This window comes from Salmo salar, chromosome 13, assembly GCF_965601325.2.
Source record: "Salmo salar chromosome 13, fSalSal1, whole genome shotgun sequence".
Lineage (NCBI taxonomy): Eukaryota > Metazoa > Chordata > Actinopteri > Salmoniformes > Salmonidae > Salmo > Salmo salar.
In genome coordinates, this window is record NC_138303.1 from 50,869,502 (window position 1) to 50,895,645 (window position 26,144).

Consider the following 26,144-nt stretch of genomic DNA (forward strand, 5'->3'; position numbering starts at 1 on the left):
ACCCAGGAATCAACGTACAACCCAGGCTGCTTGCCGATGCGCAGCAGAAGTGTCGCTAGTACCGTAGAATAGCATCTTATCACTCTAATTTCTCTACAGGAATTTAGAAATGTTCTGTGAAATGGATATTGTGTTTTTCACCACACAATGCTGTAAAATGTTTGTGTGTGTGTGCGCGCAAGTCTTCCAAGCACAAATCTGTTGACCTCGTTCATTGACACATAAGGCTCCCTGAGCAAGTGGGAATAGCTAACAAGAGACACAACAAATGTCCTTAGAAACCACTCTATTCCTGGCAACAACCGACCGCAAAATGCACCGCCTTGGACACACTGCAACTTCATCACATCTGACTGCGGCGATGATGCACAGAAAACAAGACGTAACGCCACGAGATAAGACACTTATTGGCAAGGCCTTTGTGGGGGACGGCACTGCAGAGCTTGCCTCCTGACCTAAACCCTAATGTGAAATTTTCACAATGCCTATATGCAGCTCACACACACACACACACACACACACACACACACTCCTTCTCTGGGCTTCACGTCTTAATGGTAATGCAAGAGTTGCATGTATGTCACACTAAGGCCTCTAACGACAAGGGATTTTCATGATGTTTCTATCTTAAGAAGTAGATATGTGAACTGGGAGTCTTTCCAAACACAATGTCCTTTTTGCTTCTGGGATTTGAAGGTTTTGTTTTCAGCATTAGGACTTTGAATCCTACAGATGAAGAACCATATGTGTGTAAAAAAAAAAGTATGGAAAAAAAGTATTAAATAAAAAAAAACGAGCAATTATAATTGAAAGAGACACGTTCCCCCCCCAATATATACATATTTGACAATATCCAAATTTCGCTAAACACACATATATGGTTCTTCGTTGAAAGGGTTCAAGTGTTCAATGAAGAATTTGATCTCATGTACACAACAGTTTTGTTGTCGTGTGTTTTCAATAAAAAGGTGCTTGTTCGTTGTTGCCATACATCTCCATGACGTAACCATTGGCAATGCCAGCAGCATGTTAGATGGATGATTTGAAACACAGTTGACTACCATTAGTCTTCCCCTGTGGGAAACGTGGAGCTTGTGTTGCAACACATGTGCGACAGGGAGTCTTGTAAAAGCCCAATAGCCAGCCAATAAGTCTAGCAGAATCGAGGTCGATAAGCGATGTCAGAGTAAGTGGTCATAAAATAATCAATCGGTAAGAGGTTATGTTCACAAGCAAGAGGTGACTAGCGAAATTACTTTTCATTGACATTGAAACACTCTTCAATAGACTTTCTTAATCTTTCAAATTGTCACACAAGCATCCCTTGGTGTTCTTTTAGATATAAGATAAGCGCTTACAATCACACTCTTTTGTATCAAAGCCTACTGTTTGTAGCACTTAGGCTAGCACGTTCACTCTGTTAGCACGTTCCCGCTAGCTATTAACTCCATTGTGTGAGCGCTGTACAGCTTGTCTCGCTGCGCGCAACTTCAAAATACTACTTCCCTAGTGTAGCATGAGCGCACAAGTTTCAAAGTCAGCTTAGAGAAAAGTAAGCACTTGCACCCCGTTTTGACACTTCTTACATGTGGAGCGGGGAGCATTAGCGCACCATTTTGCTGTAGTTTTGGAACGCTGACTAGCGCTTGATTGTGTTAGCGCCATGTGCCTCTGTTGGCCTGCAATGCTGCTGCTGTCGTTGCTATACTGGGTCCTCTGTGCCAGGGTGAGCTGTCGCTAATTATGCTATGGTTACCTGGGCTTGGGGGAGTAAGGAAGAGAGGGGTGGGGGAGGTTTGAGGGAAGAGCAAACCCCTGTTGGAGACAGAATTTTCAAAAATAGAGTTGACCTCATTGCCCCTCCCTCTTTTTTCATTTTTCCTTTCATAATTCTCCTCCTACCATTGTGTATCCCTCTTTCTTTCAGTGCGGGTGAAAAAGTGACTTACGCGTACTTACGCAGTGCCTTAACACACTTCCTCCCAGGTGATCACCTTTAAAGGGGATATAGTGTCTTAAACCGAGCAGAACGATCTTCAAAACCCGCATACAATCAATAATGAACGACTTGAGCCCCACAACAGGACAACCAAAGGACACACATCTCAAAAGAGCCATTGATCTGGGTCTGGAGACGATGAGGGCAACAACGCTCTTAAATCTGTCCCGAATCCCCAGTCCTCATCTCTCATTCCATCGCCATTCCTTTGGTACAGCAGCCCACCAGAACACACCGCAAAGAAACTGTGCTGTAGCCAAGAGAGATTACGGTACGGTCCTCTGAGGCATTCAAACCTGCTATTTTCAGCGTGGAACCCTTTAAAAGATTTATTCGGTGGCTTCCCAAATGGAGGGCATGCACACAGATCTTCATAGGAGGGCAGCCGTGCAAAAAAAAAAGTGTGTCTCGTTGTCTGCCAAAAAGGAGAGCAAGTGGGCATAAGCACATTATCAAATAATAACAGGAAAGTGGAATAACAACAGAAAATCTATGGATTCTTTCTGAATTGTCTTGAGGAGAGAAAGAGACAGAGTGAGAAAGAGAGAGCATTCAACAAACGATTGAACTCCTCTCTGCCTCGTCCGCCCACCCCTCCTCCGAACCACGACGAACTTCTTGCCGCATGTTGGCCTACTTTTGACCGTGCGGAAGTATGAAATCGGAAAGGCTCCTCTTACCTTTCTCCGGGCTGAGGCTTCGGATATTGCTGGAATTATCCATGCTGTATTATCCCCTAAAGAACAGGCTCCAGGTGCTGCTAAAACCGAGATGGAAGGGCTGGGTTCTCCTGGCAGGAGGGCTGCTGATCTCAGGTAAGAGGAGGACAGGGGGAAGCCATGTCCCACGGGTGTCATCGCAGAGGTGTAAAAGCTTATATCCCTTGATCTCTCTCTTTCACTCTCTCTTTCACTTCCCAGTATAGTTTCCCCTCCTCTTGTTCTCACAAGCTGTCTCCGTATCCCATCACTCACTCCCTCTCTCCCTCCCTTTATCTCCCTGTCTCGACCCTCAGAAGACTCGTGCATGCAGTCAAGTAGGCAGGCAGGCTGCGGCTGAGATGCTGTGGTGTATTGTGTGCTATGGTATAGTTCTGTACTGTACTGGCCGGGGGAGCGAGGAACACCCGGAGAGCCTGGGGAGCGTGCTCAGTGTAGTCAGCCTCTCACAGCTCTTGTGTGCCAGAGAGCCCTCGCTCGGCTCACAGATCACCTGGGAGAAGAGGCGCTTTTAGAGAGGAGAGGGGGGTGAGAGAGAGAACAATAGCAAGAAAGAGAAACGGGAAGAAATTGAGGAGAGAAATAGAGGGGGAGGAGCAAGATAGGCGAGAACACGCAGGAAGAAGAGATAGAGAGAGGGAGACAGATTGAGAGAGAGCGAAAGACACAAAGCGTCTGATTTGCGGAGCGAGTTCTCTTCTACACATGTATAATTCAGGGAAAAGCTGCTGAAAGAGAGAGAGAGATAATGACATTTGAAATGTCTTTATTCTTTTGGAACTTGTGTGAGTGTAATATTTACTGTTCATTTTTATTTCACTTTGTTTATCCATTTCACTTGCTTTGGCAAAGTAAACATAGGTTTCACATGCCAATAAAGCCCCTTGAATTGAAAGAGAGAGAGAGAGAGAGAGAGAGAGAGAGAGAGAGAGAGAGAGAGAGAGAGAGAGAGAGAGTGGCTGGATGCCTCCCAGGGCTGTGGCATGGGTGGCCAGGGGGAGAGAAAGGGAGAGAGGGGGCTGTCATGTAGGGAGGTGTGTTAACACTTAATGACAACAAACTACAGCATATTAGCTCACTAATGAGAGGGAGTTGAAATGTGGCAGGACGTGGGCTGTATGTATTGTCTCCAGATGTACTGTAATAGGAGTAGATTAAACTAGGTAAATTCTGATTATATATGTCTCAGCCTGATATGTTTCATCTGTCTTTGTGCTTGTCTCAACCCCCCTCCAGGTGTGGCCAATATTCCCCATTATCCCTAGTGTATTTATACCTGTGTTGTCTGTTGCTAATTCGTTTTTTGTTTTCGTGAAACCTACCCCCTCGCTCCGGTCTGTTCTAGTTCCTGTTTTCTAGTTTTTCCTGGCTTTGACCTTTCTGCCTGCCCTGACCCTGAGCCTGCCTGCCGTTCTGGACCTTTTGCACCCTATCTGGATTTCTTGAATTCTGCCTGCCCTTGACCTGTCGTTTTGCCTGCCCCTGTACTAGTAATAAACATGTGTTACTTCGACACTGTCTGCATCTGGGTCTTACCTGAAACCTGATAACATCATGGGAAAACGGGCATTATTTTGTGAAAGGCCTTAATTATGGCATTAATTATGTTTACTGTATAGCTAGCTACTGTAGCTAAATTATTCAAGTTCATTGTACATTACCCTGAAAAGTGAGACCAAATGTCTGGGTCATTTCCAGTTGAGCCTTTTTAAAAGCAATTCAGTAACACTTGAGAGATGACTGACACTTGTCAGAATTCAATTTGCCTCAAATTGCTGGCATGGCATATGAACGAGCTAAAGAATAGAGAGCCGACACATTTCTGCAGTGAAATCTACACAGAGAGACAAAAACCGCATCCCATATTAATTATAATAAAACACTTTCCGCTATGAATAGTGAATAATACACGGCCTGACTAGCCTTGGTCCATCCATGTTTCACAACTGCAGAAACACAAAACAATCAGAAGATGTATTTTAGTTTGACTTTTGGCCACAGTTTACCTCCATACCTCAACTGAACTTGCAGTAAACCACAAGCCATTATTCCTTAGCCAATGACTGTCTTTGTGTACAGTAGAGCACTAGGTTGTCGTGCTACACCTCTTGCTGCTTGAGTGAGCTTCACTATGGTGCAGTAACTGTCCATTGAGTCAGGTTGTTGGACAGAGACAGCGAGGAGAGGCGTGGCGAGGTTGAGTGAGTTAAGAGCACCGTACAGTCCATAAGGGACAGGCTAATGGCCTCTCAGAATGAGGCTAAGGGAGACAGACCACCATCCAGACTCACTAGTGAGGGCTGGAAACAGCATGGGGGGAAGGGCGGAACATTGAGGGCTACTATAGAGCCTAAGACTGGGTTCTCAGGTGCTGTTATAGGGGGGCATAGCGATGGGGGGGGGGTTTCTGAGAACCTTTGTAAGTTGTAGTGCAGAGATGGCCGAAGTGTGGCTGGAAACATAAGGTTGTCTGTTTTAACTTGGTATTTACTTAAAATCGTTTAAGAGATGGAGACAGATTTAGTCATTACTACCGTATTCAAATCATCATTACCTAATAGATACATTTGTATTAGGATTTATTGAATTACTGTATGTGTGACTAGTGTAAGTGAGAACAACAGGTTATGGGGAACTGAATTGGTTAAGGGTGTCGTGTTGGGATAAAACACAAAACCAAAGAAAACATAACGAAATGGGGAGGGATTACCAGAACTTCTCCAATAAGAAATGCTCAATTTTGTTTTCTGTTGCAAAAGTGTTTTTTGTTACATGCCCTACAGGTAAACTGAGCACTATGAAGGGTTGACTACCTGCTATGTGGATTAGACTTCAAACATCGGTAGGTGTATACTGTATGATTGGCAAAGATTGGGCAGCACGGTCAGAATTGGTTGGCTGAAGGCCTGAGGAGTTTGTCACTCAGCCCACATTGATTATACTCTGAGGAGTCAAACTGGTGCCAACCAACTGTTATAGGATGTTTGTACGCAGCCTCGTAGTTTGATGTTGGTGTCTTTTGGACAAATGTCCAATATAGTAATTTGTAAGATGTTGACTGATTTGCGTTAAAATAGGCATGCTTTCAAATACAGCATGTATTAAAAATTATCTATGTGCATAATGTATAATGATGTCTTTATGCGTAAGGATTTCAAACACACATCACATACATAATCTAGATTTGTAAATACAAACACACACACACACACACACACACACACACACACACACACACACACACACACACACACACACACACACACACACACACACACACACACACACACACACACACACTCTCTCTCCCTGGTCCCAATACAGTCATTCCCTGAGTTGTGATCTAAACCAAAATGGTTTAGATTATTTCCCTCGAAGGTTGGACCGGCTCAACACAGACCAGACGCTGATCACAGCTGTTAACTGACAATGGCCTCGGCTTGATAGGCCTATCCCTGCTGGCACCCTGCAAGGCTCAGCTCAGGCAGCCACAGCCACATTTCTAACATTTGTATTCCACATCAAGAGAGATATCACACCCCTTTGAGGTCTCTGTTATTGATGAATCATTCATGGCTTTTGGCTCTGTTCTGGTCGGGTGTGGAGATAGAGAGTGATGGACAGAAGAAGTGTATTGCCATGATCTGACCTCTCCCACTCAGCCGACTTCAAAGTAAATCTGGGTCAAGCTCAGCTCAGCCCCTTTGTTTAAGTCTTTAAGGAAGTACATTTGTCTTTAACTCTAGAGTGTTGTTCACATCGGCGAAGTTTGATGTTATCTGGACATAACGACAAGGTCGTTGGACAGAGCGATCGATACCAGCGATGTGATGTGACAAAAGCCACAGTACCGGCCTATAGCTGATAAGAAACTATGGACGGAGTGGCTCGGAAAGCGCAGATAACATGGCAGATGGACAAAAACAGCACAGTGCTTTATACGCTCGATAGGCGCAGACGGGTCTAAAAGTCGCAGTGTGGGCGATGTGTCGAAACGTCACAATGATTGAAGTCAGGTTTGCCTTTTGTGTGATGTGAAAACACTGAAAAACTCATTGGCAACCTGAAAATCATCTTAGTCTTTGGTTTACAAGAAAATGGCTGGAAATGGCTGCTTGTGAACTGTGAGGTGTTATCTGTTCTCAGAGTAGATGGGAGCCGGGGTTTCGTTGGGAGCCTGTAGAAGAGGTTAATAACCTTTCTCTGTGGAGAGGAAGATCCAGCTGTGGCCATTGACTTTCTCATCATCAGACCGTGTGTGTGTGTGTGTGTGTGTGTGTGTGTGTGTGTGTGTGTGTGTGTGTGTGTGTGTGTGTGTGTGTGTGTGTGTGTGTGTGTGTTTCTCATCAGACCCGTGGCCTTGTAGCCCTGGGGCAATGGAATAAGGAAGAGGCCCTTCCCTTACCCTTTTTCACTACACACCATGGTGAGAGAGGTTAGGTTAGATAATGGGTTGGACAAAGCATGGACATCTAATGTAAACATAAGGATTGATTTCACCCACTGGTGGACACATGCATACACACGCATGCACGCACGGACACATATACACACACACCAAATCCATGAAGGTGCATACCACTGGATTGATGTGGCTTTATCATTATGCTAGGCATTTTACAGTAAAATACCTGAAAAGGATTTTCCAGGGTCGGTCAAAAAAAGGGTTGCACATTTTGGGGAATATTTACAGGTGGAAACTTTCCGTGGGAATTAACGGGAATATATGGGAATTAACGGGAATATATGGGAATTAACGGAAATATATGCAAATTAATATTAATACCATTTAAATGTAGATGTTTTTTGCATTGGATATATTTACCATATCATACGGAGACAGAAACAAACATTTTACCTCATCATAAGTAGACATAATTGCAAATGATTAAATCCTTCCAATAGAAAAACAAAAATTGTTGTTACGAATTTAACTTTAATTAAATGAGTTGACTTTTCACATGGGATAATTTCACTGAACAACAAAATAAAGGGAATATTGAATGATCCCCAATGATCCATCACATCTCCCAAAAACGTTTTCAACATACATCTGTAAAATGATAGTATAGAAACTAAAGCTTTGGTTGTCTTCCTCTTAGGCTTCTATGTCTTCCATGTCTTTGACCTCCTCAATGTCCACCTCTTAAACATCAGACTCTGAGACCTCATCATCACTGTCACTTTCCAACCTTGTTGAGGATGGCTCATTGTCAGGCTCAAAAAGCTTCAAATGTGCCCAGATGGCAACCAACTTGTATTGCTCAGCCTGTAGCGTGCTTTGGTGTATGTGTTCCCAAAGAAGGACCAGTTGTGCTCTGAGGCGGCTGATGTTGGTGGGATTTGGAGGATGATGGAGGCAACAGGGGAAAGAGCTTCAGATCCACAAAGTCCCTTCCACCAGGTGGCTGATTAGATATGTTGGCACGACTGCCATATTGCATCTCCATCCCAAAGCCCTTGCTTGGAAGTGTACTTCGCCAGACTGCCGAGAACCTTGCCCTCATCCAGGCCAAGGTGGCGAGACACGGCGAGACACCATAGGCCTTGTTGATCTCTGCACCAGACATGATGCTCTTGCCAGCATACTTGGGGTCTAACGTACGCTGTGGCGTGTATGGGCTTCAGGCAGAAGTCTTCACGCTTTCTGATGTATTTCAGAACTGCAGTTTCCTCTGCTTGGAGCAACAGTGAAGTGGGCAAGGCAGTACGGATTTCTTCTCTTACATCTGCAAGCAGAGTCTGAACATCAGACAGGATGGCATTATCTCCCTCAATCCATGCAATGGCTACTGCTATAGGTTTCAGGAGTTTCAGGCTGCTTACCACTCTCTCCCAAAATACATCATCCATGAGGATCCTCTTGATGGGGCTATCCATATCGGCAGACTGTGATATGGCCATTTCTTGGAGAGACTCTTTCCCCTCCAGGAGGCTGTCACACATGATGACAACACCACCCCAATGGGTCTTGCTGTGCAGCTTCAATGTGGTGCTCTTATTCTTCTCACTTTGCTTGGTGAGGTAGATTGCTGCTATAACTTGATGACCCTTCACATACCTAACCATTTCCTTGGCTCTCTTGTAGAGTGTATCCATTGTCTTCAGTGCCATGATGTCCTTTAGAAGCAGATTCAATGCATGAGCAGCACAGCCAATCGGTGTGATGTGAGGGTAGGACTCCTCCACTTTAGACCAAGCAGCCTTCATGTTCGCAGCATTGTCTGTCACCAGTGCAAATACCTTCTGTGGTCCAAGGTCATTGATGACTGCCTTCAGCTCATCTGCAATGTAGAAACCGGTGTGTCTGTTGTCCCTTGTGTCTGTGCTCTTGTAGAATACTGGTTGATGGGTGGAGATGATGTAGTTAATTATTCCTTGCCCACGAACATTCGACCACCCATCAGAGATGATTTCAATACAGTCTGCTTTTCTATGATTTGCTTGACCTTCACTTGAACTCTGTTGAACTCTGCATCCAGCAAATGAGTAGATAAAGCATGTCTGGTTGGAGGGATGTATGCTGTGCGAAGAACATTCAGAAATCTCCTCCAATACACATTGCCTGTGAGCATCAGAGGTGAACCAGTTGCATACACAGCTCAAGCTAGACATTCATCAGCATTTCTCTGACTACGTTCCTCCATTGAGTAAAAAAAAAATCTGATTCCAGAAGGACCATAAGCTGTTGCTATCGATAAGGTGTCTGATTCCTCATTTTCACCTCGAATAGAAGTAGAGGGACTTTTGTCAGAGGTTGCTTGTTGTGAGCGCTGAGGGAACTTTATGCCATTGGCCAGATGATTCTGCATCTTTGTTGCATTCTTCACATATGATTTGGCACATTATTTGCAAATGTTCACAGCTTTTCCTTCTACATTAGCTGCAGTGAAATGTCTCCTCACATCAGATAGTGCCCGTGGCATTTTCCTGTAAAGATTAGGAAAAAAAATGAATTAAAAAAAAATAAAAAATACAATTCCATGTACTGATAAATAGTTAAGCAGTTAGATTAAACAACTCCTTCGTAAGATAAATGTTTTAAAATGAAACATGTATGGAAACAGGTGAATTAACACTCCTCAGTTAGCAGGCTCAAGCAAGCTAAAATCCACAGAGGCAAAAACTAACTAGCAGAAATTGTTAACAAGTTAGAAATTATTTAAACACACTTTGCTGTAGGCTACTACTTACTAGTTAGCAAAAAATCATGTATGTCAAATAAAATATATTCACCCCACCCAGTATTGTAATCAAAACTTACCAGAAAGCATGTAGTCCTTGGCTCAGACAGTGTAGTAGTGTGGGCTCAATAGCATCTCATTAGTATGCTGGATCTTGAGAATCAGCTGTACATGTGATGGAAGGGTGCACTGCACATATGATGGAAGAATGCACTGTGCATGCAGAGGGTTGCAATTCCATTGAATTGGGCATAGTTTAACCAAAATATGCCACAAGACCTAGAATTGCCTTATGTGTATCCCACAAAAAAGGTATAAGCAAACTTTTTGTTGAATTTAAGCAAAATTCCCCAAATTCCTTGGCTTAACTTCCCATGGAAAACTTCAGGAAAAATTCCGGAAAGTTACCAAAAAGTTTCCGACCCTTTGCAACCCTAGTCAAAAACAACATTGACGTTCTCAGCAAAACGTTCACGGGGTGAAACTCAACAGCATACCTTAACAAATATGCTTTCTCATTGCGTTGGAGGAGGAATGTTGTTTTGGTAACTTAGTTAGAATAGGTTAGCAGTTTGGATTGAACAAGGCACCAAGTCTTTCTCCGCTGGAATAGGACTGTGCCTCTTACTACTGTACCACTGTGGGTTGTAGAATAAAGATAACTGCTCATAAATCGAGCTGCCAGAAATATTTCATGCCTAACGTAACTTTGACAGTCTATTTTTTTTGAACAGACAATACGTTATGACAGAAGACAGCAACTTACAGGTAGCATGCACAACCATCTGCTCTGCCATGTAAGGCAGACATAGCCATTTGGGAAATGTTTTACTTGGAAACGAATAAGATGCACAGCCATGCTAATAGCATATGGTGGCTTAGCTATAGTTATAAGTCATTTTTAAATACAGTGTTTGGTAAATGTGTTGTTGCTTGTATACAGTTTAAGCATAATATACATAATTAATCATATAAAATAGATTTACCAATATTATTCAGTCAAAGTTAGCACAATCAAGCAAAGGCTTCTCAGTTGATAACAATGGTAGTAGTAATATCACACTTTTGTGTAGGAACGGACCAAGGCGCAGCGTGAGTATCGTTCAAGATCTTTTATTTGAATGTGAAACTTTGCAAGACAAAACAATAAACTATAAACAAAACACAAACCGTGACGACATGCACTAACTCAAAAATAATCTCCCACAAACACAGGTGGGAAAAACAACTACTTAAATATGATCCCCAATTAGAGACAATGATGACCAGCTGCCTCTAATTGGGGATCATACAAAAACCCCAACATAGAAAAACAGAAACTAGAACCAAACAACATAGAACTAAATAAACTAGTTAAACCCCCCCAGTCACGCCCTGACCTACTCTACCATAGAAAATAAGAGCTCTCTATGGTCAGGACGTGACCATAGAGAGTAAAATACAAGTAAAATACACTGCTATTTCACCAGTGACTTTATATTCTGCAATCCCAAACAAAATGTAATACACTTTGGCGTTTTCAAAAAATATATATTGTTCCCGATGATTATTCACCTGCCCTGTTTAACGCAATGATTTCTACCTGACATGACACTTGAATGCAATTTGCATTTCTATTCACATCAATAGAGGGAGTATTAATATCAGAGACGAGTGGAGATGAGGATTACCATAGTCTATGCGCCCTTCTGTCGTTCTGTCTGTACAATGCCAAATGTTCTCTTAAACTCTATACGCAGCGCCCTCTAGTGAACTAACACTCCTCTCACAAATTGTTTTGATAGAGAGGACCATTCGTCAGGGGAGGACGGCTTATAATAATGGCTGGCAATGAGCAAATAGAATGGCATCAAACACCTGGAAACCATGTGTTTGATGTATTTGATACCATATTCCGCTCCAGCTATTCCTATAAGCCCGTCCTCCCCACCAAACTGTGCGTTTCGTATGTCACTTAATGTTTTGTAACTAAATTATGAGTAGTGTTGCCTTTATTGGTGTGTGTGCGTGCGTGCGTGCGTGCGTTATGCCTGTCTAGGTAGCGGGTGTGTCAGCATCCACCTCGCTCCTCACAGAGACCGTAAAGGGAGAGGACTCTAGTCATGACTATTGATGGACAGGAGCTCACTAAGAGAACTCTACTGGGTTCTGTCTATTCACCTTGTTGTTATCCCAACCCTGAGCCACACACACAGACACACAGAAATATCTCCTTACAGCTGCTAAAATGAGGGAGAGAAAAATGGAGAGAAGGCAGGAATAATGGGGGATGTTAAAAAAAGCCACATATATAAAAGTGCTTTCGCTACATCTTTCCTTTCGAGTGAGGTAATTTACGGTAAGCCATGCCTCGGTCTTTCTTTCTCTCTGTGTGTATCTCTCGCTCTCTTTCACTCTCTCTCGCTTTCCTTCGTCTCGCTCTCTCTCCCCCCGTTTTGTCTTCCTCTCTCCCGTGAGTGAAGCAAGGGCAGCTAACCCCAGACCTCCAGCAGACCTCCATCACGTCAAGCTTGACCTTGGCTCACCACCAAGTGCATATAGTCATTCGTCCCCATACCATTCCTCAAGAGGGATACGCCACTAAACATCCATGAGTTAATACAATATACAATTTCACCACACGGAAGAGATTCTGCTGTATGTATAATGGACCACATACACACACACGCACGGTATATCAGCAAATGTTGAGGTAACGTAGAAGCAACAAATGCTCCAATTGCACAGATGTGTTACATGGTTGTTGTTATGTAACGCTGGGGAAAGGTTGAGTGAACTCACTCAAAATAACCCCTGCTTCCAGACCGGCTGGCTGCTCACGGACCGCAAATCCGATCATCCATGTGATTTAATCCCAACTTAATTCTAGGGGAAATAATGAATCTATTCTCTTTAGGGAAACGCTTACGTAATGTTCAAACACAGCTAAAGGTAGTTCTGTAGTTTCCTCTGTGAGGGATTGGTGGCCTTTGGTTGAAATTCTCTCTGGTACTAGACGTCAGGAAGGAAGGAGGACTTTGGGCATCCAGGTTTATGGTTCGGTGTGTAGCCAAAAGAAGACTGTGTGTGTATTTCTACACTGGGACTTACCTCCGCAGTCTTCCACAGACACTCTGTAGACTTTTTGTTCGGAAACTACTTAAACACTAATAACCAATGCCTTTGACCATTAGTCACGCCCAGTTGTCCATATCTGTTCTGATTATAAGTAAAACAATATTACACTGTGCATTTCTCAGTTTGACAAACAAGTCAGGAATTACTTGTTTTTGCTCTACACCCCTTGTAAAGCTGATTAATATGCTTAATTTTAACAAGTTATTTGGCCACTTTAGTTGCGATACAAACCTTATCAAAACATATAGGCCTATGGGCATGAGTTATGAATGTTACCCATCAGACTATTATTGATTTAATCTTGTCTTTACATATACTAAATAATATATGTGTGAAATTTAGAATGGATCATTATCATCCACCTGTCTCGAAAACAGGGGCAGTGGGAAAAATACATGTCATCTATGCACTTAAATAGCGAATGGAGGATGCTTTTCCCCGTGGTTCATTTTCATGCCAGACAGATAGGCTATACTCCTGTTGTAAAGTGCTTAATATTGTGTGGCGGTAATACGGTCACCGTAACAGCCCTTCACCTGGCACCTACTACAACACCCCTACCACGGCACTTCAATCTTTTGTCATGCCCATTCACCCTCTGAATGGCACACCACACACAATCCATGTCTCAATTATCACAGGGCTTAAAAAACCTTCTTTAACCTGTCTCCTCCCCTTCATCTACACTGACTGAAGTGGATTTAATAAGTGACATCAATAAGGGATCATAGCATTCACCTAGAATCACCTAGTCAGTCATGGAAAGAGCATGCTTTAGTTTAGGGCCAAAAGGAAATTACAGCCAGGCATGAAACAAAGCTGTAACTCTTTCCAATAAAGTACAGCATGGCACACATGCTGATATAAGCTACGCCTGTACACGAAACCAACCAAATGGTAGCATTTACAAGAGCACCTTCAGTCCACAATGAAATCAAACCAGAGAGGAATGTTCAAAAGCATGTTCAAACGTACACGCAATCAACTTGTTTCTGTTTCTCACCTCACCAGCCTCATTAGGGACATCAATCTGAAATGTGGAAAAGGGCCCACTGTCCAACCTCACACGGCGGGGTAGACAGAGAGCTCATCCTGATCTTCCTTCATGGGGAAGAAAATGAAAGAAGAAAAGTCATCCCTTCTTACCCACTCCCCACGGAGAGAGAGACTTCATGTGGATGAGGAATCCGACAGGCTCTTACCGGGCATCACCTCATCAGTGAATACAGACGGAGGGAAGGAAAGGAGGAAAACCTCCCAGAGTCCCAAACAAACTGGATTGTGTCCCAAATGACAACCTATTCCCTTTATAGTGCTCTACTTTTGACCAGGACCCATAGGGAATAGGGTGCCATTTGGGACACATCCCTGGTCTCACTGGCCTTATGTGGTCACTCAAGGAGACCATTAGGGCAGTAGCTGATCCTATGTCTCCCAGACACTAACCTAGCTTAGCAGTCATGGTCATGATGAGAGAAAAAAGACTGTTGGGGGGAGGTTCTCTTCTGCACTGTTGAACCAATCCAGTAAATGTGGAGGAAGAGTTAAGATGGAGTGTCGCCTTCTTAACATCCAAAAGCAGAAGTCGCGTCACAGGCCCTCTTTCCATTTCCCCTGAAAACTGGATGCATTTGTGCTTTGAGGTAATGCAGTGGGAAACTGGGTGACTCAGTGGGGAGACCAGGGGAAGTAGGATTGGGGTCAACAACACAGCCAGAGACCCTAATGAAATATATTGTAATTGGTAACCCAAACTGTCACTTAATAACCCAATGGGCCAATCAGAAGGATGCTGGATGGGACTTAGTCCCATAAAGGTTATGTTCAAGGTGAACCACAAATCGAGAATCGTGAATTAAAAAAGTACTGTATGATTCAACTTACTTCCTGGACTGACTGAATTGAAAACTGAATTGACCCTATCCCTGGCTGATATGGAATAGAGTTAGAGTGGGGCTTGCGTCCTTCCACAGGATGCATTGTAAGTTATACCCAACACCAAATGGCCGTTCCATCGAGTCTTACTTCAGCAGAAAGATAGGAGAAAGATAGTCCTCTTGAAGAGTACTCTAATGTACTTACTAATGCAAAAGGATAGCACAGCAGTCAACCCACTCTTACATATCCACAACTACTGCATACAGTGAAATGGAGATTTGACATGTAAATGCATTCAACAATCATTACCATCTCCTAACCTAAGAAGACCCCCAGACCGCATTTCAGACCTACTCACTCTGTACTATCTAATTATGACCATTCATTACCTATGGCCATTCATTACCTATGTGGTGTGCCTGCGTGCCTACATGTGCCTGCGTGTGTATGCGTATCTGTATGTGTATATATATGTATTTGTTACTGTAAATGCCCCCTCCCTCCACTCAGTACCTGGACTTGGTTTTGAGGTGTGGCCAAATTGGGACCCAAGGGAAGAACATTAATAATTAGGGACGGATCGAAATTTACCTGGAGGAAAATAGGGGAGGGTCATGCTTTTTCAATTTCAGTCAAGGGGAGAGTTTAGTATTTTTTTAAATCTAGTCCAGGGGAGGGTCATGTAATTTGGAATTTCGATATTTCTCAGTGTTTTATAATTAGTTGCTTATTAGACATTGATATATATATATATAAATCAATGTGTGCCTGATGCCGCCCCTCATCTCTGATTCTCCGCTGGGCGCGCTATATTAATTGAGCCTATGGGCTATTTAGTGTGGTCTCAATAAAATGATCCATAGCCTATATGATATAGGCTATGAAGTGCATGCTCTGAGAAGCACAGAGTCAAGTTATATTTCCAAGATGGCTGCCGTCATGGAGTGAATAAAACTAGGCTGCATTAGACACTGCAGTGGATATTCTAACCCTGAACCTCGGCCTGCAGTGAGCCTGCTCTGCTCTTCCTGATCAAACATTTTTTGGTGTGCTGCTTAACCAACGGCTGTGCTGTGAAGGGCTACGGTGGCAGTTCAGGAGGAGAGTCAAAGGTTTTTTGATTCGGCCTAGTACAAAATATATATATATATATTGCGCACGGACTAGCCTATAGCCTATCCTCTATTCAGTTTGAGAAGGAGAGTGTGAAGATGAGAAAGAGGACCAGATAGCTTGCTACTACTATAATTGATTTTAATAAAAACAATGTTTCTTGCCCATGATGTATTTATCAGAGTTATTGACTTCACAATAAGCCAGATTGAACTAATTTACACTGTGGTGCTGAAACTTGCAGCAGCAGCTGCGGCACAATTAATCAGAAATTGGACAGCTCATGATGCTGAAAGTAGGCAAATTCCAGTAGGCATTATTAATTTCAACATTTTAATTTTAATTAGACGAACAACAAGAGGGCTTTGTGTTGGAGCCTATTTCTTCCTATTTAAGAAATAAGAGGTAGGCCTACCTGTTTGACAGATTAAATTAGGCTATAGGCTGCTATATACATAGATTTGTCAGTCCATTCCTCCACACATCATGCACTATTTAAATAGCCTACCTCCATGTCAGTGAAGGGCTGTTAAGTTAAAACCAAGACTCAAGTTGTGGTGGTATGCCATAGGCCTACCTTTTATTAAAGAAAATGACAAAATGCACAGGCCTACCCCTTGTTAATTTAAGATTTTGAAGAACATAAACCGGATCAGATTATATAAAGTGATCTATAACAGGGATTTGGTCCGCGATGCTTTATGCTAGAAACAACCTGTAAAATACCCTGGAAAGACGTGACTCTGATGCATATGTGGATATCATTGTTTTGTTTATTTGACATTCAGAGGCTGACTTTGATTGAGAAGTAATCTAATTCGGTCACTATCAATTGATAAGCTATTCACTTTCTGTACAATAGTAGATGTTTAAACCCAGACAGGTTTTAGGGAAACACTTGTGACCTTCTCTCATTGAATTAAGCCACGGAAGAAGAGTAGCTAACAGTGTGTGTGTGTGTGTGGGGGGGGGGGGGGGGGGGGGGAGTTCATAACACGACCATAACCACACCTGTAGGTGCCAGTACGGAGTTATGCTTCACAAACCTCAGTGCTGGCCGCGTTCTATTTTATGAATGAAACCCTTACAGTGCAGTAGCACATTGATCTCAAGCATATTGTACCTCAATCTCCTTCAGCTCATGGAAATCAATAGCACCACAGCCTCAGGGTATAGCTTCACATTTCAGGACATCCTTTCCAGGGGAACCTGGAGGTCAAGGTCTCCCCATCTGCACTTCTCATTACTTTTAAAGAGATTTACAGAGATCGAGTCAATCCATCAGCCAGAGTGTAACAATGAAGCCTAATCTGTATCGAGTTAGTTCAACTTGTGTCATCGGGTGTCTTCAGTGCATTCTTATGTCTTCTTAAAGTACTTGGGTAGTTGTGCATTGGTTTGTACACATGAGAACCATTTGCTGGTAGGGGATCTGGTCAGGGACCTCCTGAGCTGTTGTGGCCAGGGTGGGTGAAGATTGAATCTCACCATTGTGCATCAGGCCAAAATAACAGTGTGTAGAGTTATGTGGACACTTGAGAACAATACACTCTTAGAAAAAAGGGTTCTTTGGCTGTTCCCATAAGAGAACCCTTTTTGGTTCCAGGTAGAACGCTTTTTTGTTCCATGTAGAACCCTCTGTAGAACCCAAAAGGGTTTTACCTGGAACCAAAAAGGTTTCTACATGGAGGTTTCTTCAAAGGGTTCTCCTATGGGGACAGGCGAAGAACCCTTTAAGGTTCTAGATAGGACCTTTTTTTGCATATATACGCTATTCTGCAGATACTGAATGATAACTTCTAACATTTACCCCACCACGTTTTTTTGGACCACACCGAATTACGTTAAGGGACACCAGTTTAGATGGCAAAATGACTTAAAGGCAAAACGTGTGAAATTAGTATTATTGGAAAGGCCAAATAAAAAAGCTATTAAAATGCTACTCACGTCTTTTATGGAAAGTAGTTAACTTTAGTGACATTGGCATTTCTATTGATGTCCACACATTCACAGTGCCTCTGGTCAGGTCAGATACATGGACTGATGATGGCAGGGGGTGCTGGAAATTATTCTGACTTCTAAATCTGAAACTAATGAGTTTCAGATTTGAGAAACTAATGCTGAAAAACAAAAACGGTGGCTTGAGGGATGACTAACTCCCTCTTTCTTCCAACCTGACGGCATCAAAGAGCTGGCGAAAAGTGATTGATTAGTGTCAATATACAGTATAGACAACGTTCGTGTCATTTTGATTTTGGCCACTGTTGGTTTCTTTCTTTTTTTTCTTACAGCGGTATGGATTGGCCTAGTCTTCTAGATCTTCCCACTCACAGAGGGGTTGCCTGCAATGAAGTGTCATTCATTAAATACCGGACACGGTTATAGAGTAATGAATTGGATTGGCTCAGCTGTCTCAACTTAAATGAATGGGCTATCAATCAAAGCCATTATGGAAGACAGTGGCACAGAATGAATTCTGACTTCTGAAAGCTTGACTGCTTCACTTTAAATCATGTTAAGATGAATAAATACATTTTGTAGAATTTAATGGCAATTTCAATGTGAGAACTAGAGAATTAGAGAGAAACAGCTGTACCACAGAAACTGCCGCTTCAGTTCACATTGGATTCTTCCAAAGCTTTCTCTCTTAATGATTTTCTCTCAGTGGCTATCTGATAGGGGTGTAGCAGCCTTTAGCTGTTGTGCTGCAGACCGTGTCCCAGTGTCACTCTTCAAAAGAAGAGAACACCACTACAGCAGCTGCCACTGAACCACTTCATTATTGATGTTGGCTTCCAAACAGCGGTTGGCGTCTAATCTGAGGAATGTCAAACATCTGACATCGGCGTTGTATGGTCGATCCCCTGAGACGATAAAACATTGCCTTGGCATTTATTTCCCAGACCTCAGTTCCTTTTTAACGTATCATAGCAGCGTGTGCTGTTAATTCTAACTTTCAAAAGGTGCGAAGCCACATCATGTGGAGTTATACCCAGTTCATCTCCCCAACTCTGCAGGCTATTACACCATGTTAATGACTTCATAGCTGAAGCTACAAATCACTTATTTTTGTCATTGCCAGTATGTGGGAGCTGCCGACAGCCTTGGCAGAGTAGATAGCATTTGCATTGTGTGTTTGTTTCTGAATAGAGAGTTCAAAGATAATGTAAATGTAATTATCAAATTATTAATCCAGGTGGCAAATGAGGAGGTGTGTAATGGACATTATTTTATTTTGCCAGTATCACCCTGCATTACTTTATAATGGACATTGTTTTTCCATACAAATACACTAAGGAAGCACAAAAGTCTTATCATGTCACTCTGTTTTTCATCTGTTGCAATGGCCCTTTGAGTAATTTGAATGTTTTTTTTATAAGACCCTGCATCCCTGAGGAAGGAAACGGATGCTGTATGAATTAAACTAGAGTAGTTCCTCAACGGGCTTCAAAGACCTGTGTCAAAGTCAAATAGTGAAGACTTCCTAGAGGCTGACAACATCCAGGGTTGGCTGGTGTGCCCAAGAAAGCGAAAGCATGCACAGACCAGCTGGCTGGTGTGTTTACGGACATATTCAATCGATCCCTATCCCAGTTTGCTGTTCCCACATGCTTCAAGAGGGCCACCATTGTTCCTGTTCCCAAGAAAGCTAAGGTAACTGAGCTAAACGACTGTCACTCACTTCCGTCATCAAGAAGTGCTTTGAAAGACTAGTCAAGGATCATATCACCTCCACCCTACCTGACACCCTAGACACACTCAAATTTGCTTACCGCCCCAATAGGTCCACAGACGACGCAATCGCAATCACACTGCCCACTGCCCTAACCCATCTGGACAAGAGGAATACCTATGTAAGAATGATGTTCATCGACTACAGCTCAGCATTTAACACCATAGTGCCCTCCAAACTCGTCATTAATCTTGGGACCCTGGGTCTCGACCCCGCCCTGTGCAACTGGGTCCTGGACTTTCTGACGGGCCGCCCCCAGGTGGTGAGGTTAGGAAACAACATCTCCACCCTGCTGATCCTCAACACTGGGGCCCCACAAGGGTGCGTTCTGAGCCCTCTCCTGTACTCCCTGTTCACCCATAACTGCATGGCCATGCACGCCTCCAACTCAATCATCAAGTTTGCAGACGACACTACAGTGGTAGGCTTGATTACCAACAACGACGAGACGGCCTACAGGGAGGAGGTGAGGGCCCTCGGAGTGTGGTGTCAGGAAAACAAGCTCACACTCCACGTCAACAAAAAAAAAGGAGATGATCGTGGACTTCAGGAAACAGCAGAGGGAGCAGCCCCCTATCCACATAGACGGGACAGTAGTGGGGAAGGTGGAAAGTTTTAAGTTCCTCTCCGTACACATCACGGACAAACTGAAATGGTCCACCCACACAGACAGTGTGGTGAAGAAGGCGCAAAAGCGAGGCTGAAGAAATATGGCTCGTCACTAAAAACACTCACAAACATTTACAGATGCACAATCGAGAGCATCCTGTCGAGCTGTATCACCACCTGGTACGGCAACTGCTCCGCCCACAACCGCAAGGCTCTCCAGAGGGTAGTGCGGTCTGCACAACGTATCACTGGGGGCAAACTACCTGCCCTCCAGGACACCTACACAACCCGATGTCACAGGAAGGCCAAAAAGATCATCAAGGACAACAACTACCCGAGCCACTGCCTGTTCACCCCGCTATCATCCAGAAGGCGAGGTCAGTACAGGTGCATCAAAGCTGGGACCGAGAGACTGAAAAACAGCTTCTATCTCAAGGCCATCAGACTGTTAAACAGCCATCACTAACATTGAGTGCCTGCTGCCAACATACTGACTCAAATCTCTAGCCACTTTAATAATAAAAAATGGGATGTAATAAATGTATCACTAGTCACTTTAAACAATGTCACTTTATATAATGTTTACATACCCTACATTACTCATCTCATATGTACAGTGGGGCAAAAAAGTATTTAGTCAGCCACCAATTGTGCAAGTTCTCCCACTTAAAAAGATGAGAGAGGCCTGTAATTTTCATCATAGGTACACGTAAACTATGACAGACAAAATGAGAAAAAAAAAACAGAAAATCACATTGTAGGATTTTTTATGAATTTATTTGCAAATTGTGGTGGAAAATAAGTATTTGGTCACCTACAAACAAGCAAGATTTCTGGCTCTCACAGACCTGTAACTTCTTAAGAGGCTCCTCTGTCCTCCACTCGTTACCTGTATTAATGGCACCTGTTTCAACTTGTTATTAGTATAAAAGACACCTGTCCACAACCTCAAACAGTCACACTCCAAACTCCACTATGGCCAAGACCAAAGAGCTGTCAAAGGACACCAGAAACAAAATTGTAGACCTGCACCAGGCTGGGAAGACTGAATCTGCAATAGGTAAGCAGCTTGGTTTGAAGAAATCAACTGTGGGAGCAATTATTAGGAAATGGAAGACATACAAGACCACTGATAATCTCCCTCGATCTGGGGCTCCACACAAGATCTCACCCCGTGGGGTCAAAACGATCACAAGAACGGTGAGCAAAAATCCCAGAACCACACGGGGGGACCTAGTGAATGACCTGCAGAGAGCTGGGACCAAAGTAACAAAGCCTACCATCAGTAACACACTACGCCGCCAGGGACTCAAATCCTGCAGTGCCAGACGTGTCCCCCTGCTTAAGCCAGTACATGTCCAGGCCCGTCTGAAGTTTGCTAGAGAGCATTTGGATGATCCAGAAGAGGATTGGGAGAATGTCATATGGTCAGATGAAACCAAAATATAACTTTTTGGTAAAAACTCAACTCGTCGTTTTTGAGGACAAAGAATACTGAGTTGCATCCAAAGAACACCATACCTACTGTGAAGCATGGGGGTGGAAACATCATGCTTTGGGGTTGTTTTTCTGCAAAGGGACCAGGATGACTTATCCGTGTAAAGGAAAGAATGAATGGGGCCATGTATCGGGAGATTTTGAGTGAAAACCACCTTCCATCAGCAAGGGCATTGAAGATGAAATGTGGCTGGGTCTTTCAGCATGACAATGATCCCAAACACACCGCCCGGGCAACGAAGGAGTGGCTTCGTAAGAAGCATTTCAAGGTCCTGGAGTGGCCTAGCCAGTCTCCAGATCTCAACCCCATAGAAAATCTTTGGAGGGAGTTGAAAGTCCGTGTTGCCCAGCGACAGCCCCAAAACAGCACTGCTCTAGAGGAGCTCTGCATGGAGGAATGGGCCAAAAATACCAGCAACAGTGTGTGAAAACCTTGTGAAGACTTACAGAAAACGTTTGACCTGTGTCATTGCCAACAAAGGGTATATAACAAAGTATTGAGATAAACTTTTGTTATTGACCAAATACTTCTTTTCCACCATAATTTGAAAAATTATTATTAAAAAATCCTACAATGTGATTTTCTGGATTTTTTTTGCAAATTTTGTCTGTCATAGTTTAAGTGTACCTATGATGAAAATTACAGGCCCCTCTCATCTTTTTAAGTGGGAGAACTTGCACAATTGGTGGCTGACTAAATACTTTTTTGCCCCACTGTATATACTGTACTCTATACCATCTACTGCATCTTGCCTATGCTGTTCGGCCATCGCTCATCCATATATTTATATGTACATATTTTTATTCATTCCTTTACACTTGTGTGTATAAGGTAGTTGTTGTGAAATTGTTAGATTACTTGTTAGACATTACTGCATGGTCGGAACTAGAAGCACAAGCATTTCACTACACTTGCATTAACATCTGCTAACCATGTGTATGTGACCAATAAAATTTGATTTGATTTTGATTTTAACCTGCTTAACTGAATACCGCCCCATAGTACTCACGTCGGTAGCCATGAAGTGCTTTGAAAGGCTGGTCATGGCTCACATCAACACCATCATCCCGAAAACCCTAGACCCACTCCAATTCGCATACCGCCCCAACAGATCCACAGATGACACAATCTCAAACACACTCCACACTGCCCTTTCCCACCTGGACAAAAGGAACACCTATGTGAGAATGCTGTTCATTGACTACAGCTCAGTGTTCAACACCATAGTGCCCACAAAGCACATCACTAAGCTAAGGATCCTGGGACTAAACACCTCCTTTTGCAACAGGATCCTGGACTTCCTGATGGCCGCCCCCAGGTGGTAAGGGTAGGCAACAACACATCTGCCACGCTGATCCTCAACACGGGGCCCCTCAGGGGTGCTTGCTTAGTCCCCTCCTGTACTCCATGTTCAACCATGACTGTGTGGCCAAGCACGACTCCAACACCATCATTAAGTTTGCTGACGACACAACAGTGGTAGGCCTGATTACTGACAACAATGAGACAGCCTATAGGGAGGAGGTCAGAGACTGGGCAGTCCCGTGCAAGGACAACAACCTCTCCCTCAATGTGAGCAAGACAAAGGAGATGATCGTGGAACTTTTTTACTCCTCAAAAAGTTATACAGCTCCAACAAGGAGAGCATCCTGACCGGTTGAATCACTGCCTGGTATGGCAACTGCTCGGCATCTGACCGTAAGGCGCTACAGAGGGTAGTGTGTACGGCCCAGTACATCATTGGGGCAAGCTTCCTGCAATTCAGGACCTCAGAGTTAGGCCCAAAAAATGGTCTGGTCAAAGACTCCATTCACCCAAGTTATAGACTGTTCTCTCTGCTATCGCACGGCAAGCGGTACCGGAGTGCCAAGTCTAGGTCCAAAGGCTCCTTCACAGCTTCTACCCCCAAGCCATAAGACTGCTGAACAATTAATCAAATGGCCACCCAGACTATTTGCATTGACCCCCCCCCCCCCCCCCCCACTTGTTTGTTTTTAAACTGCTGCTACACACTGTTTATTATCTATGTATAGTCACTTTACCCCTACCTACATGTACAAATTACCTCGACTAACCTGTACCCCTGCACATTGACTCTGTACCTGTACCCCCTGTATATAGCCTCGATACTTTTATTTTGCCAGTGTCTTCCTGTGTTACTTTTAAAGGGTTCACTCCTGGGACTTCCATCAAGGGCTTTTTTACTAAGTGACTCAAAGTCCATTGTGAATAATGCAAAAGGAGTGCCTGTATCCTCAAGTTTCCCCTTCTCTCATCTTGTAGTTTGTGAACAGGAGCTTAAGCGCGGAAGGACTCTTCACTCTGATTGGATAAGTGACTTCCCTTCCCATAAGCACCACTTTGGCGGCGCTGCAACTCGAGCGCATTAATAACGTTGGAGACTTGGGGGACTTGTCTTTTTTATTTGATTTATGTAACCTTTAACTAGGCAGGTCAGTTAAGAACAAATTCTTATTTACAATGACGGCCTACCAAAAGGCCTCATGAGGGGGAGGCTGGAATTCAAATAAAAAATCTAATACAAATATAGGACAACACACAGCATGACAAGACAGACACCACAACACTACATAAACAGAGACCTAAGACGACAACATAGTATGGCAGCAACACAACAACATGGTAGCAGCACAAAACATGGTACAACCATTATTTGGCACAGACAAAAGCAAGAAGGTAGAGACATCAATACATCACGCGAAGCAGCCACAACTGTCTTCTCTGTGCCTCTTCTCTCACTGTTCCCCTGGCTCACATGGTTTACATCGCTCACTTCGAATGATCTTCATTTGGACTGCTTTCTTCTTCGTCTCTTTTTTCGTCTCTTTTTTTTCTGCTGAGTAATGCCAAACAGATTGGCCACGCAGGAGTCAGCGGTTCTGCTAATGAATGGAGCGGGGTACGCTGAGGTGTAGTCGTTGCTATCACAGGGATATTGAAAGTAGGGATGTGAGGAAGAGTGGAATTGGTTGCCAATGTGGAAGGTTTCACTTTTGACCTTGGTGTATTTAGATTTGTGGGATTTCCAAGAAGTTAATACAGGAAGGGGTTCTCCATCTCCGGTTCTGGAGCGCCACAGGCTTTTGTTCCAATCCTGCACTATTCCGAATCATCCATTTTAATGACGGTCTTCAATGTGGCCCACTGTTAGCTGAATCAGATGTGTCAGTGCTGGGCTTAAAACACCCTGTAGGTCTTAGAAGACCCAGGAGTCAGAAACAAATGATGATCAAGGTTTCCTTCTTTTAATGTTAAGTTTACTTTTTGATATCACTTTTTTGATATTTCCCCTTGAAAATAAGTAAGAGTGATGATGTTTGTGCAGAGCATGGATGGATAACTCTGGTCCACAGTTGGTACAGTGTCTACTGGTTCTTCTTTCACTCTAGAAGTGAATTAATTAATTCATGTCACCGATTATGCACAAGCCTGGAAGAAACTAAGAAAGAAACAAAAACCAGCACAGCATCCACATGTTCAGTGAATTGTAGAAGGCAGTTCATGTTCAGTAAATTGTAGAAGGCAGTTCATGGAGTCAAACAGCAACAAAAAAATTATGCTTTAATATTACTGATGCTGATAAGTTTTCGTAAGAGCACATCTTGGTAAAGTGTCAGATAGCTTATTTAAAGTAATTGTTGGCGCTAATCTTTATTCTATCACATTATGTTGAAAAGCCATTAATTAAATGTCACCTAGATAACCTTAGACGTGATTCAATTAAAAGTTTCTTTGTCACAGCACATATCTCTCTGGTCCTTTCGCTCACATTTTCTTGGCGAGTGTACAGTATATATAAATCAGTAATCTGTTTATGCCATGATAAACAAGAACATTTAGTTCACTGACAGAGTATTTCTGTTGAAGGACATGAAAAATGACAGCAGGAGAGGAATACAAAAATACTCACTCTTTCTCCCTTTCATATGCACATCTGATACGGTGTATAGCTCACATCACATCTCTCCATTTTGTTTTGGAATCAATCATTTTTGCAGGACTCTAAAAAAGTTACATCTTTCTTCAAAATCATAGTTATGTGTGACTGTGAATCTTTTGCATCAGTGAAAACTGAACTTTTTAGTTGAACCGCTCACTTTGTACATAACATACAATTGTCCTCTATTGTTTGAGCACATTTCACGAACCACTTGCTCACTCACATTTTACATTTTGTATTTAATCTTTATTTAACTAGGCAAGTCAGTTAAGAACAAATTCTTATTTACAATGAGGGCCTACGCTGGCCAAACCCAGACGACGCTGGGCCAAT

The 26,144-nt window shown here is 43.1% G+C and overlaps 1 protein-coding gene across 5 annotated transcripts in view; it reads right to left on the bottom strand.

Moving 5' to 3' along the window:
* Positions 1-26,144, bottom strand: part of plch2a (phospholipase C, eta 2a) — a 178,856-nt gene that overhangs the window by 100,439 nt on the left and 52,273 nt on the right. The gene's annotated exons all lie outside the window — the stretch shown is intronic.